At 40.5% G+C, this 14,120-nt stretch overlaps 1 protein-coding gene across 1 annotated transcript in view; it reads left to right on the forward strand.

Moving 5' to 3' along the window:
- Window positions 1-380: 380 nt before the first annotated feature.
- LOC126213321 (peroxynitrite isomerase THAP4-like) overlaps window positions 381-14,120 on the forward strand; it is a 257,176-nt gene continuing 243,436 nt past the window's right edge. Inside the window, exon 1 of the mRNA XM_049941013.1 lies at window positions 381-416. The gene's annotated coding sequence lies outside the window, so the exon portion shown is untranslated. The remainder of the gene's footprint in view (window positions 417-14,120) is intronic.

Raw genomic sequence — 14,120 nt, forward strand, 5'->3', positions numbered from 1 at the left:
TTCGCTGTTGTGAAACACTATTGAACAAGAGCGCAAAGCTCTTATAGTCTTAGCAACAGTACCAGCACAGTGGTACCAGTAATGCAGTCCAGAGGGCTAATGCTCCTTTCTGCGCATGTGCGTGACGTCACAACATGGCGTCGTATGAAGTCAAATATTCAAGCGGTAAACTTTCGCGCTGCGCCCTGTGTGCCCTAATAGAGAAAGACAGTACGTGACTGAACGTGAACGATTTGTGGGTTTGACTTCTTGTTATTGATAATATGCCGTGTCATTGTTCTGTGCCGTATTGCCGTGGTAATTATGACGGTGGCCCAAAAGTTTCAGTATTTCAATTTCCGAAGGGTGAAACGTTGAGGAGGAAATGGTTATCAAGTATTGGTCGGGTTAACTTTGCTCCTTCTCCAAGTTCCAAGGTGAGTCTTTCGTTTTTGTTTACGTTCGTAAGAATTTTTTAATCTAATGACGGAGAGTACTGCAATGTATCATGCTTCGTTTTCTCGACCAGAGAACCCGCAGCTTAGTTTGTTTACATCATGTAAATTATTTACTCCCCGAAGTGTATGCAGTGGAAGTTTCTATAAATCTGATAATTGAATGTAGCACGGAAGACTCCACCAGATCAGTGGCTTTCTTACATACACAGTGCTCTTCAGCGTTTGTTGCAAATTTTTGATGTAGTGTGCTATACACCGAATACCGAGCGAGGTGGCGCAGTGGTTAGACACTGGACTCGCATTCGGGAGGACGACGGTTCAATCCCGCGTCCGGCCATCCTGATTTAGGTTTTCCGTGATTTCCCTAAATGGCTCCAGGCAAATGCCGGGATGGTTCCTTTCAAAGGGCACGGCCGACTTCCTTCCCCATCCTTCCCTAATCCGATGAGACCGATGACCTCGCTGTCTGGTCTCCTTCCCCAAACCAACCAAGTGTGCTATACACCGAATACGAGTTGCTTAAGCATTGACTGGTACAGTATTGGTATTCAGGCCTTTTTTGTGCTATAAAAACTTTCAGTAAGCTGTCTTTGAAAAATGAAAGGCATTTCGTGTAGACGTAGGCCTACTCTCTGCCCGTAATTCAAAAGTGAATTAAAACAGCAGCTCCCTTATTAGCAAATCCCTGATAAATTCCGCCCTTATAGACCTCGCTGTCGACGGGACTGGACCTTCTAGTATTTAATTTGTAGGAGACTGATGTTCAAAATTCGATTTAGTAACTCTGAGCAGAACACACAAAACGCTTTTGGTCGTGCAGTGCGAAGATAAAAATTTTACTTTAAGGTGACAGAATTCTACAAAAGTGAAGAAGACAAGAGTAGATTAATATTGCAAATGGAAGATACAGGATATTTTGTACTATCGATTCTTTCTGCAACTTGTGTTACTTTCTGGGTCAGTAATTTCAGATACATTTAAGTGCTCTACATTTCTATCCTACATACATAACTAAATACCTTGAAAATCACCGTGTACGTATGCGTCTGCTAATATGGACCTCACACGTGGCAGTGTATCAGCTGTCTTGACACTGTCTGGTTTTTGAGTATTAGGATACTCAGGTCGACAGAAGCGTCCGATCCCACGCGTCGGCTTTGACCCGTGACGTAAGGGTGTTGTGTGTGACGTCATGACGGCGGGGAGTTTGGTTGGAGTGTGGCTGTCTCCAGTTCTGTTTTATCTTATTTTATTTACTTTTCTGATCTGTTCGTTCTATCTCGAGAGATTTTTTTTAATTTAAAAACCCTTATTACTTATTTTAATTATGTTTCCTCCAATTTCTGTTTTAGTTTATTATATTTATCTTTCTGATCTGTTCGTTCTATACCGTGAGATTTGACCCATTACGTCACAATTATGGCGGAAACAAAAACAAACACACACGCTTTCCACAAGAAGCCTAATGACACTAACGGGACAAGCGCGGGAAATGGGGTGTTTTGGGTGGGGGTGGGGGGGCAAACTAAATATAAACAAATTTAGACGCCTTGCGTAGCTACAACGTGTAAGTGAAAACAGCCATGCATGAATACCCACCCACCTCCCCAAGGGTCGTAACCCCTGCAACCCATAGAAGATAAAGATGCTTCAGTAGCTGATTAGTGTTTTTTGTCTTAAAAAAAAAAATCTCACGGTATAGAACGAACAGATCAGAAAGATAAATATAATAAACTAAAACAGAAATTGGAGGAAACAGATAATTAAAATAAGTAATAAGTGTTTTTAAATTAAAAAAAAATCTCTCGAGATAGAACGAACAGATCAGAAAAGTAAATAAAATAAGATAAAACAGAACTGGAGTCAGCCACACTCAAACCAAACTCCCCGCCGTCATGACGTCACACACGACAACACCCTTACGTCACGGGTCAAGACGGGCGGGATCGGACGCTTCCGTATTTCCAGATACTCCAATTGATAATGAAATAGTCATAGAAACACAGTGACACAAAAGGGCTTCACTGATATTGGCCACATAAATATACAACTTTCAGTAATTAGCCTCTTTCATGATGGCTTCTATGGAACATTTCTTTATGTGGGTAGTGTTAGTGCTGTTGTTATTGTTGTTGTTTTGAGGGGGGGGGAGGTGTCACTTAGTACGTACAGACTGAATTAATAAAATAAATGTTCTTAAATTATTAGAGGAATAGATGTACAGCATCTTTCTAGAGCAATTTTAATGATGCAGGCATCACCAGATTTGTGAGTTACATCTCACAAAATTGTAACCAATTCCTAATTTACAACATTTTTGCATTTTACAATTACAAATGTCTGTAATTTACTGAGGAACAGTGTACTTTTATTCCTCTGCCAACTGTTTTTAATTATTCTTTTGAGTTTATTGCCATGATACATTGGTGAATCATGGCAATTTTTTGAGTTTTCTTATTTAATGGAGTAGCTGTCCCTCCCCCAACGTTTCTCATTTGATTATCTCTTTATAAGTCATTTAGCGTTTTTAGAGGATATAGTAACTTTATGTATGTGGTAATAACTAATACATGGGAATTCTCCAGGGATTAAAGGAAGCAAAAATTTTAAATATACATGTGATCAATTTTTTTTTTAGTTAGATATTTTCTTATTGTTATATGTTTGCTTTATTTCTCTCTCTGTTTTCAAATTCCAGCTTGGTTGTGCAGGTGGTCCCCCACCCCCCACCCCTCCTAGTTTTGTTTGTTTTGATGTTTTGGGACTGTAAAGTTAAAGGCTTCTTGTGTTTATCTTCACTGCCATTGTACTAGTAAGAAAACAAAACAATGACCTTTCATCAGTAACATTACCAGATGCCAAGTTCGTTTTGTTTGCCGATGATAAAAACATTGCAATAAATAGCAAATCAAGTGTAGTCTTAGAAAGATCAGCTAATAAATTATTTGTGGACATTAATCACTGGTTCCTGGCCAATTCATTGTCACTAAACTTTGAAAAATCACACTATGTGTAGTTCAGAACTTGTAAAGGGTGTCCCACAAGTATATGCCTAACATATGATGACAAGCAGATAGAAGAAGTGGACAGTGTTAAATTCTTGGGATTACAGCTTGATAATAAATTCAACTGGGAAAAGCACACCACAGAATGAAAAAGCTGGCATACTGTGCTTACTTTCATTCCATAATGTCAATTGGGATTATTTTTTGGGGTAATTCATCAAGCCAAGCCAAAGTTTTCTGGGCACAAAGACATGCAGTAAGAGTTATATGTGGTGTGAACTGAAGAACATCCTGCAGAAGCCTTTTTAGGGAACTAGGCATACTAACCACTACTTCCCAATATATTTATTGTTTAATGAAATTTGTCATTAAAAATATCACTTTTTCAAACTACAGCTCAATTTATGGAATCAATACTAGAAATAAGAATAATGTTCACAAGGATTTAAAGTCATTTAGTCTTGTACAAAAAGGTGTGCATTATTCAGGAACACACATTTTCAATAACTTGCCAGCAGCCATAAAAACCTTAACAACCAATGAAATTCAGTTTAAGAGAAGCCCAAAGGATTTATTGGTGGCCAACTCCTACTCCACTGATGAATTTATCAGTAGAACCAACTGATTTTGTGTGTGTGTGTGTGTGTGTGTGTGTGTGTGTGTGTGTGTGTGTGTGTGTGTGTGTGTGTAAAAACAGATGATGTAACTTACCAAACGAAAGCGTTGGCGTGTTGATACACACAAAATTCAAGCTTTCGCAACCAACGGTTGCTTCATCAGGAAAGAGGGAAGGAGAGGGAAAGACGAAAGGATGTGGGTTTTAAGGGAGAGGGTAAGGAGTCATTCCAATCGCGGGAGCGGAAAGACTTACCTTAGGGGGGGGGGGGGGGAAGGACAGGTATACACTAGCGCGCGCGCGCACCACACACACACACACACACACACACACACACACACACACACACACACACACATCCACACATATACAGACACAAGCAGACATTTGTAAAGGCAAAGAGATTCGGCAGAGATGTCAGTCGAGGCAGAAGTACAGAGGCAAGGATGTTGTCGAATGACAGGTGAGGTATGAGTGGTGGCAACTTGAAATTAGCGGAGGTTGAGGCCTGGTGGGTAACGGGAAGAGAGGATATCCTGAAGGGCAAGTTCCTATCTCCGGAGTTCTGACAGGTTGGTGTTGGTGGGAAGTATCCAGATAACCCGGACGGTGTAACACTGTGCCGAGATGTGCTGGCTGTGCACCGAGGCATGTTTAGCCACAGGGTGATCCTCATTACCAACAAACACTGTCTGCCTGTGTCCATTCATGCGAATGGACAGTTGGTTGCTGGTCATTCCCACATAGAAAGCTTCACAGTGTAGGCAGGTCAGTTGGTAAATCACGTGGGTGCTTTCACACTTGGCTCTGCCTTTGATCGTGTACACCTTCCGGGTTACAGGACTGGAGTAGGTGGTGGTGGGACGGTGCACGGGACAGGTTTTACACCGGGGGCGGTTACAAGGTTAGGAGCCAGAGGGTAGGGAAGATGGTTTGGGGATTTCATAGAGATGAACCGAGAGGTTACGAAGGTTAGGTGGACGGCGGAAAGACACTCTTGGTGGAGTGGGGAGGATTTCGTGAAGGACGGGTCCCATTTCAGGGCAGGATTTGAGGAAGTCGTATCCCTGCTGGAGAGCCACATTCAGAGTCTGATCCAGTCCCGGAAAGTATCCTGTCACAAGTGGGGCACTTTTGTGGTTCTTCTGTGGGAGGTTCTGGGTTAGAGGGGATGAGGAAGTGGCTCTGGTAATTTGCTTCTGTACCAGGTCTGGAGGGTAGTTGCGGGATGCGAAAGCTGTTTTCAGGTTGTTGGTGTAATGGTTCAGGGATTCCGGACTGGAGCAGATTCGTTTGCCACGAAGACCTAGGCTGTAGGGAAGGGACCGTTTGATGTGGAATGGGTGGCAGCTGTCATAATGCAGGTACTGTTGCTTGTTGGTGGGTTTGATGTGGACGGACGTGTGAAGCTGGCCATTGGACAGATGGAGGTCAACGTCAAGGAAAGTGGCATGGGATTTGGAGTAGGACCAGGTGAATCTGATGGAACCAAAGGAGTTGAGGTTGGAGAGGAAATTCTGGAGTTCTTCACTGTGAGTCCAGATCATGAAGATGTCATCAATAAATCTGTACTGAACTTTGGGTTGGCAGGCCTGGGTAACAAAGAAGGCTTCCTCTAAGCGACCCATAAATAGGTTGGTGTACGAGGGGGCCATCCTGGTACCCGTGGCTGTTCCCTTTGTTGGTATGTCTGGCCTTCGAAAGTGAAGAAGTTGTGAGTCAGGATAAAGCTGGCTAAGGTAATGAGGAAAGAGGTTTTAGGTATTGTGGCAGGTGATCGACGTGAAAGGAAGTGCTCCATCGCAGCGAGGCCCTGGACGTGCGGAATATTTGTGTATAAGGAAGTGGCATTAATGGTTACGAGGATGGTTTCCGGGGGTAATAGATTGGGTAAGGATTCCAGGCGTTCGAGAAAGTGGTTGGTGTCTTTGATGAAGGATGGTAGACTGCATGTAATGGGTTGAAGGTGTTGATCTACGTAGGCAGAGATACGTTCTGTGAGGGCTTGGTAACCAGCTACAATGGGGCGGCCGGGATGATTGGGTTTGTGGATTTTAGGTAGAAGGTAGGGGTGCGGGGTGTCGGTGGTGTCAGGAGGTTGATGGAGTCAGGTGAAAGGTTTTGTAGGGGGCCTAATGTTCTGAGGATTCCTTGAAGCTCCGCCTGGACATCAGGAATGGGATTACCTTGGCAAACTTTGTATGTGGTGTTGTCTGAAAGCTGACGCAGTCCCTCAGCCACATACTCCCTATGATCAAGTACCACGGTCGTGGAACCGTTGTCTGCCGGAAGAATGACGATGGATCGGTCAGCCTTCAGATCACGGATAGCCTGGGCTTCAGCAGTGGTGATGTTGGGAGTAGGATTAAGGTTTTTTAAGAAGGATTGAGAGGCAAGGCTGGACGTGAGAAATTCCTGGAAGGTTTGGAGAGGATGATTTTGAGGAAGAAGAGGTGGGTCCCGCTGTGACGGAGGACGGAACTGTTCCAGGCAGAGTTCAATTTGGGTAGTGTCTTGGGGAGTTGGATCATTAGGAGTAGGATTAGGATTGTTTTTCTTCGTGGCAAAGTGATATTTACAAATGTCTGCTTGTGTGTGAGATATATATATATATATATATATATGGGGGGGGGCAACTCCTGTCCTTTTTTCCCCCCAAGGTAAGTCTTTCCGCTCCCGGGATTGGAATGACTCCTTACCCTCTCCCTTAAAATCCACATCCTTTCGTCTTTCCCTCTCCTTCCCTCTTTCCTGATGAAGCAACCGTTGGTTGCGAAAGCTTGAATTTTGTGTGTGTGTTTTTGTTTATTTGTGTATCGTGTCTTTCGTTTGGCAAGTTAGATCATATATATCTGCACAATTTCCAATTTCAGTGCATGTTTATTACCTTATAAATAAATAAAAACTTTTTTATTTTAAATTCAGTGCATTAATATTTGTAAAATTATTCTTTCATATAGTATGCATTAAAAAATGATGATCATTCCACTTGGGGCATGTGGAATGGTACATTAGGTTATTTGTTTGAGTGGTAAATATTTGTCATGTATTGTTGTTTTTTTGACATGTTCTACATCCTGGAGCACCTCCTCACTATGGACCAATTGGAATGAAAGGAAATCTAATGTAATCTTTTAGTACTGAGAAGACAGTCAGTAGTGGAACCTTAGTCTACAGATCTTATTGGATTAGTGTTTAGTGTATACCGAGCATTTTCTTCCACCAGTAATTGAATCAGCTATTCCTGAGAGGGGTCTCAATGAACTGTGTCTGGCTTGGGGTCACAGGTGTGATGTCTTCTCTTATTAAACTGGTCCACACAGTAAGTTACTAGCTAAAATGTATTCTAATCAGCATGTGACGAACATGCACCATGTATTCACTTGCAGATTGCATTGTGCCTGAAGCCAGATGTTTGTGTGCTGTAAGATTTCCTAATAGACATCTTCTGAACAATAAAACGTTTCACAGAATACGTGTAAACTTTCTGGAGACAGCCTTTTTCTAGGAAAGGTCATTTCATTGTGGAAGACCAAATAGTGTTGGATCACCTGATATAGAAGATAAAGTACTGTAGCACGTTGAGGGCAATAGTGGCAACAGCACCAGAGAAATTTAGTCATGTGACTGCGTGGAAAGTGTTAAGGGAGCAGCCCCTTTACCCACCACCCATTCACAGAGTGCAGGGCTGCACTGAAACACATTTTCAATCCAGCCTGGTTGGTTAGTGGCAGTGTGTGCTCAGTACCGACACTTTCAGTTTACCACACTGCTAGCTGAGAAAATAAATTTCACCAAGAATGGAGTGAGAATTTTCACATAAATTGGTAGGATGGTGATCATTATTGCACTATTGAAAACCAATTTAACATTAATGTATGGGCTGGCATTATTGAAGACAGATTAACTGAACCTTTCGTTTCCTATGGGGTACTGACTGCGGCATCATGCTGTGAATTTTTGTTGGAAGACGTTCCACTACACTTAGGCTACTTCGGGACACAGGTTCATGCATGGTGGGGCACCACCACTTTTCGCTCTGGAGGCTAGAACAATTTTAAATTGGCATTTCGCAATAAATGGATAGGATGTGGGGCAGCAATATCTCCATCTACACGATACCTTGTTCTTTGTCCACTGGATTTTTATTTTTGGGGGCATTGAAAGGACATATTGTGAATGTTGAACATTATTCGCAAATGTGTTAAAGGACAGCAGATACAGCAGACACCAGGAATATGGGCTTGATTAAGACAATCTGTGATACAGCATTTGGAAATGTGTGTTGGAGCTAATGGTAGACACTTTGAGAATTTCATTTAGCCATCGGCAGACACTACTTGGAAAGAAAAAGTATCCGTACAATCTAGCTGGAAATTTGAAACCAAAAAAGGCTCAAATGAACCCAATACAACACATTGTACTCAGCACATACACACACACACACACACACACACCACCACCACCACCAGAGGACAGACACCATGAAGTACAAGAAGACGACACCAACAAACACAACCAACTCATAAACACAGTGTTGTGATGATGTCACACACAACACCACCCTTGTGTCATGGGGTCAAAGCTGACGGGTCAAATCGGACGCTTCCATTGACCCAGATATTGATGTTACAAGAGGTGGTCTACCATGAGCATGTCTTGCAGTGTTGTGATAAATCTGTTATAATAATAATAATTATTATTATTATTATTCCCGTGGAGGCCCGGGAAAAGAATAGGCCTCCGGTATGTTCTGCCAGTCGTAAAAAGCGATGAAAAGAACAAACCAGTAATAGGGCTAACCCCCCTTTTAGTGTGATTAGTTGGTTCAGGACAGAACTAAAGAAGCCTCGGACAAGCGCCGTCATGGCCGGGGACGACGCTTGAACCCTATGCCCGCCCACAATGGTAACGACACTGCTAGCCAACTGGAAAATGATTCAAATCCAAATAGAGGTGTTTTTGCGGGATATGCTTCCTGCAACCACCCTAGAAGGAAAACAAAGACAGAGGATGAGATGGTCAGATGAAGTTAATCGACACCTCATGTTCTGTTATTACCAAGCAACAAACCTAGGAACCAACACAACTGGATACAGATCACAAGTATACACAACATTTATTACCGGATACCCAGAATTAAAATTTTTAACAGAACAACGACTAGCTGATCAGATCCGTGTAATAATCAAAAATAACAGGATACCCCAGTCAGAATTAGAAAACATCAAACAACAAGTACAACAAATACTGGAACAAAATAATGTGCAATCAGAAGAAGAAGAAAATACAGTAATGGACTTGTTGTGTCGGCAGACTTGCCAACGCTACGTACACTAATTGAAAGAGGCGGCCAAGATGCACGCGCTAACTCACGAAGGATGGAATGAGGTCTGAAACAGGAGACTTAATGAATGCTATAAAGAAAAGTACGTAGCTCCTTTGGTACTTATCTTTTAATCCATCCTTTGTATACATTGTTATTGATGAAACATCTGGAGATTGTGGCGATACAAGTGAGACTCTTTAGATACAAGCTATCTAAGGCTAATGGCGCCTTGCTAGGTCGTAGACATGAACTTCGCTGAAGGCTATTCTACTGTCTCTCGGCAAATGAGAGCAAAGGCTTCGTCCGTATAGTCGCTAGCAACGTCGTCGTACAACTGGGGCGAGTTCTCGTACGTCTCTCGAGACGTGCCGTGTGGTGGCGCTAGGTCTACGATCACACAGTGGCGACACGCGGGTCCGACATGTACTAATGGACCGCAAGTGTGGTGTCTGGCAGTGACACCACAGGACTCAAACATCCCAGAGCAAACAAACAAAGAACAATACGCATCAATTAAACAATCAGAGGAAAACAAAATCTTAAGACAGCCACCAGAACAAGCACAAATAGAACACGAAGTGACACACATGTTAGATATAGAAGAAAAATTTCAGCTGACATATATAGAATACAAAGACACAAATACAGACATTAGACCATTCTTGCATAGACCGCCAAATAACCCACAAGTCGAAACAACAATAAAAACTATCAACGCAATCATACACAACAAAATAAATGAAAGCACAACTATGGAAGAGTTACAACTGCTGGTTTATATAGGAGCACTCGCTACACTAAATACACACACTAGGCAGACATCAGAACCAACCAACACACAGAAGAAACCCACAAAACCAGCATGTCAACACAGGCTACAGATCAGAATAGAAAAACTGAGAAAAGACATTGGACAGCTAACACAATTTATAAGAAATGAAATTTCAGAAAAAAAACGAAAAACGTTAGGTAAAATCTCACAACAAGAAGCGATAGAGCAATTAGATGAAAAGAAGCAGAAATTACAAGCATTGGCCAAACGACTTAGAAGATACAAAAAAAGTGAAAATAGAAGGAAACAAAACCAAACATTCAACACAAACCAAAAGAAATTTTACCAGACAATAGATAACACACACATTAAAATAGACAATCCACCAAACATAACAGACATGGAACACTTCCGGAGCAACATATGGTCAAACCCGGTACAACATAACAGGCATGCACGGTGGATACAAGCAGAAACAGACTCGTACAAGATGATACCACAAATGCCTGAAGTGATAATTTTGCAACATGAAGTCACCCAAGCAATTAATTCTACTCACAATTGGAAAGCCCCTGGAAAAGATAAAATAGCAAATTTCTGGCTAAAGACGTTCACCTCAACACATTCACATCTAACTAAATTATTTAACAACTACATTGCAGACCCATACACATTCCCTGATACACTTACACGTGGAATAACTTATCTGAAACCTAAAGATCAAGCAGACACAGCAAACCCCGCTAAATATCGCCCCATAACATGCCTACCAACAATATACAAAATATTAACTTCAGTCATTACACAGAAATTAATGACACATACAACACAGAACAAAATTATAAATGAAGAACAAAGAGGCTGTTGCAAAGGAGCACGAGGATGTAAAGAGCAACTGATAATAGATGCAGAGGTGACATATCAAGCTAAAACTAAACAAAGGTCGCTACACTATGCATACATTGATTACCAAAACACTTTTGATAGTGTACCCCACTCATGGTTACTACAAATATTGGAAATATACAAAGTAGATCCTAAATTGATACAGTTCCTAAACATAGTAATGGAAAAATGGAAAACCACACTTAATATCCAAACAAATTCAAATAATATCACATCACAGCCAATACAGATAAAGCGTGGAATATACCGAGGAGACTCATTAAGTCCTTTCTGGTTCTGCCTTGCTCTGAACCCACTATCCAACATGCTAAATAATACAAATTATGGATACAATATTACTGGAACATACCCACATATCTGCTATACATGGATGATCTAAAACTACTGGCAGCAACAAATCAACAACTCAACCAATTACTAAAGATAACAGAAGTATTCAGCAGTGATATAAATATGGCTTTTGGAACAGACAAATGTAAGAAAAATAGCATAGTCAAGGGAAAACACACTAAACAAGAAGATTACATATTGGATAACCACAGCGACTGCATAGAAACGATGCAAAAAACAGACGCCTATAAATATCTAGGATACAGGCAAAAAATAGGAATAGATAACACAAATATTAAAGAAGAACTAAAAGAAAAATATAGACAAAGACTAACAAAAATACTGAAAACAGAATTGACAGCAAGAAACAAGACAAAAGCTATAAATACTTATGCTATACCAATATTGACCTACTCATTTGGAGTAGTGAAATGGAGTAACACAGACCTAGAAGCACTCAATACACTTACACGATCACAATGCCACAAATATAGAATACATCACATACATTCAGCAACAGAAAGATTCACATTAAGCAGAAAGGAAGGAGGAAGGGGATTTATCGACATAAAAAACCTACATTATGGACAGGTAGACAATTTAAGAAAATTCTTTATAGAACGAGCAGAAACTAGCAAAATACACAAAGCAATCACTCATATAAATACATCGGCTACACCACTGCAATTTCATAACCACTTCTACAACCGTTTAGATCACATAACATCAACAGATACGAAGAAAGTAAATTGGAAAAAGAAAACACTACATGGCAAGCACCCGTATCATCTACCACAGCCACACATCGATCAAGACGCATCCGACACGTGGCTAAGAAAAGGCAATATATACAGTGAGACGGAAGGATTCATGATTGCAATACAGGATCAAACAATAAACACCAGATACTACAGTAAGCATATTATTAAAGATCCCAATACCACAACAGATAAATGCAGACTTTGCAAACAACAAATAGAAACAGTAGATCACATCACAAGCGGATGTACAATACTAGCAAATACAGAATACCCTAGAAGACATGACAGTGTAGCAAAAATAATACATCAACAGCTTGCCTTACAACATAAACTTATAAAACAACACGTTCCCACATACAAGTATGCACCACAAAATGTACTGGAGAATAATAAATACAAATTATACTGGAACAGAACCATTATAACAGATAAAACAACACCACATAAAAAACCTGACATCATACTCACCAATAAAAAGAAGAAATTAACACAACTAATCGAAATATCCATACCCAATACAACAAATATACAAAAGAAAAAAGGAGAAAAAATTGAAAAATACATCCAACTGGCTGAAGAAGTCAAGGACATGTGGCAACAGGATAAAGTTGACATTATACCAATTATACTATCAACTACAGGAGTACCACACAATATCCACCAGTACATCAATGCAATACAGCTACATTTAAACTTATATATACAACTACAGAAATCTGTAATTATTGATACATGTTCAATTACCCGAAAGTTCCTAAATGCAATATAACATATACCGTACAGTTAAAAGGAAGTCACGCTTGATCAAGGTCCGCTTCACCTTCCATTTTTAACCAGCCATAACGTCTGAGACAAGAAAGAAATAATAAAATTTTATTGTCATTCAGCTCGTTACAGCAATTGACAAAGTCAAGAGCATACATTTCTCAGTGTACTTTAGCGTGCATGAAATGGGTAAAAGTAGAAACTAGAAGTTACAAAGCAGTACTTCGGTCCTCAAAAAATTCATCAACAGTATAAAAAGGATTGTTTACTAGTAACTTATACAACTTGGCTTTAAAAATATTTACAGGCAATTCTTTAAAATCTTCGCTTAGTCTGTTAAACATTCTTAGTCCAACGACTAGGTAGGAGTTCTGTGATTTACATGGTCTATGATATGGCATATCTACACATGATCTATTTCTAGTATTATAGCTATGAATCCCCCCTCCTGGGCACGGACTACTCAGGAGGACGTTGCTATCAGGAGAAAGAAAACGCGTTCTTGAGATCGGAGTGTGGAATGTCAGATCCCTTAATTGGGGAGGTAGGTTAGAAAATTTAAGAAGGTAAATGGATAGGTTAAAGTTAGATATAGGCCTAGTGGGAATTAGTGAAGTTCAGTGGCAGGAGGAACAAGACTTCTGGTCAGGTGAATACAAGGTTATAAATACAAAATCAAATAAGGGTAATGCAGGAGTAGGTTTAATAATGAATAAAAAAACAGTAGCACTGGTAAGCTACTACAAACAGCATAGTGAACGCATTATTGTGGCCAAGATAGATACAAAGCCCACATCTACCACTGTAGTACAAGTTTATATTCCAACCAGCTCCGCAGATGATGAAGAAATTGATGAAATGTATGATGAGATAAAAGAAATTATTCAGATAGTGAAGGGAGACGAAAATTTAATAGTCATTGGTGACTGGAATTCGATAGTAGGAAAAGGAAGAGAAGGAAAAGTAGTAGGTTAATATGGAATGGGGGTAAAAAATGAAGCACGGAGACGCCTGGTAGAATTTTGCAAAGAGCATAACTTAATCATAGCTAACACTTGGTTCAAGAATCATGAAAGAAGGTTGTGTACATGGAAGAGGCCTGGAGATACTGGGAGGTTTCAGATAGATTATATAATGGTAAGACAGAGATTTAGGAACCAGGTTTTAAACTGAAGACATTTCCAGGGGCAGATGTCGAC

This window comes from Schistocerca nitens, chromosome 11 (genome assembly GCF_023898315.1).
Source record: "Schistocerca nitens isolate TAMUIC-IGC-003100 chromosome 11, iqSchNite1.1, whole genome shotgun sequence".
Taxonomy (NCBI): domain Eukaryota; kingdom Metazoa; phylum Arthropoda; class Insecta; order Orthoptera; family Acrididae; genus Schistocerca; species Schistocerca nitens.